A 2491-nucleotide genomic window follows, 5' to 3' on the forward strand; every position below is an offset into this window, starting at 1 on the left:
ATATATATATATATAAATATATATATATAATATAAAATATATATATATATAAAAATCGTGTGTGAATAAAATTATATTTTTGTTTAATAACATATTTTTATGGTACATTTATTTTAATTGTTAATGTTTAATATTTATTTTCATTGTTAAATGTTAAAATTTTTTTAATGACAAAAAAATTTACATTTTTCCTTTATAAGATTTTAAATATTCACATAAAATAATTTATGCAAAGTTTCATTGCGATTCACTGATTACTTACAAAAATATAGAACAAATAAGTATTTTGTTCATTTATTGGACAACTAGTTCATCGCAATGTAACTTTACATATATAATCTTGAATATATAATGTACTTACATTAAAAAATCAAGATATTTATTCTAATATACAATGCATTTCCATGTACTTTTATTAGAGCATAGATTAAAAAAATACTACTATTTATTAAAATTTATTATCCAGATAATAAACCATCAACTTTGTCGCATTATTTTTAAACGTGATTTAGAATAATTTTTTTCACAATTTCGTTATCATTTCGAAAATATGTATAAAACATTTTTAATTCTCTGCTTCTACATTTAATCGATTATAATTCAAATTTTTTTCCACCTTATAGTTTTAAGGGGATCGCAAAAACGAATATTGTAAATAACACTTACACACAGACGACTTACATCGTCATTAATACATTATTATATATTATTACATCAACATCTCACGCACATGTAGATACACGTAAATTTTCATATAACAATAACATTCTAATTGGTTTAAGTTTAATTTTAAGAAATTCACATTGCTTCTTCATGCAAATTACTAATCTGTGAACTACCATTTCATAAATATAGATTGTACAGCTTTTGTATGAAGCAAATGTTGTTTCGACGTAACAGCTCTAGAACATTATATTGGACTGAAAAATAATAAAAAAATCTCGATTTCGAAACTTTTTTATCATTCTCAGCATTAAGACTCTACTTCGCAGATATGTGATAATGCATATTCTTTAATCGGAAAAGGATTTTCGAATGAATAACAAAGAAAAAAGTAATGTTATACAAAAATTATATATATTTCGGTAATACATACAGATGACTTTAAGATTTCTTCTTAAAGGATCCACCTTCCCCCTGCTTAAATGCGAAACAATTTTTCCAAATTATGAATGCGTAATCGGACTTATTGATGCTCTGCAAAATTCGTTGAATAATTTGTTGAAATTATCTATTTTATTTTTTTATTTTATCATATTCTAACTTAGTTACTTTTTTCTTATATTATTTTCGTTTTGAAAGCAGAGTATTTGTGTTATTAAAATAGAGAATTTGTATTGTGAAGCAAAGAATAGGTATTTTAAAGGAGAGAATTTGTGTTTTAAGGGGATCCTAAAGCAAAGTTCGAACTCCGACGAAATTACTAGAGTCGCACCGCGCACAGCACATCGATATATCTTTTTATATTACCATATACACACAATATCTCACGTAACCTACACACAGAACGTGTCAATTTTCGTATAACAAATTCGTCGTGTCTAAGTCTAATTCTAAGAACTTGATGTTGTTTCTTGACGTTATAAACCACTTGTCGGAAACCTATTTCGTACGTACAGGTTGTGAAGCTTTCATATCAAGCAAATGTTCACGACTTGACAGATGAGATGCCACATTACACTAAGAAATGGTAAAAAATATAACAATTTTGAAATTTTTGATCGTTCTCGACATAAACTTCACTTTCCAGACACGTAATGTGTATACTTTAATCCTGGAAAAAGATTTTTGAATCGGTGAAAGAAAAAAAAAGTATTTCTTACACAAATTATGTTTCTGTGATAAAACAGGAGGCTTTAGGATCCCCTTAAAGCAGAGAATTCGTCTGCTTTACTCCATTTGGAAAAGAAATTAAAGTTAAACATATGTTTATATTAATTTTTTATTTAATAACAGCTTCTTAAGGAAGGACAAGCGATGATTAAAAAGCCTATAGAAGATCATTTAGGATCATGACTTTGACAATATCTGTCATAATTACTGAAATTAGCGAAAAATAATTATTTCAAAAAAGAAGGGCCTATAAGGGCTGCCTCTCCAAGTTTTATCCAAACTCATAAAAATCTGTAGTTTGAGGTCAATTACATTTAATTCGAGTGATTCCAGCTTAAACGGAGCGATGGAGTTATCATATTTATTCAGAAATTATTTGATTGTCATATTGGAAAATAATTTAAATTATTCTGGAATGACAGAGTTTCTCAATTCCTTATTGATATCATTCGACGCTTTTAAATTAAATTATATATGCCAATAAATCTCCTAGAAAAAAATCACAATATTTGTTTTTGTGTATAACTATTAGCAAATGTGTGTGTGTGTGTGTGTGTGTGTGTGTGTGTGTGTGTGTGTGTGTGTGTGTGTGTGTGTGTGTGTGTGTGTGTGTGTGTGTGTGTGTGTGTGTGTGTGTGTGTGTGACGTACGTACGTAC

Source organism: Atta cephalotes (assembly GCF_000143395.1).
Source record: "Atta cephalotes unplaced genomic scaffold scaffold00037, whole genome shotgun sequence".
Lineage (NCBI taxonomy): Eukaryota > Metazoa > Arthropoda > Insecta > Hymenoptera > Formicidae > Atta > Atta cephalotes.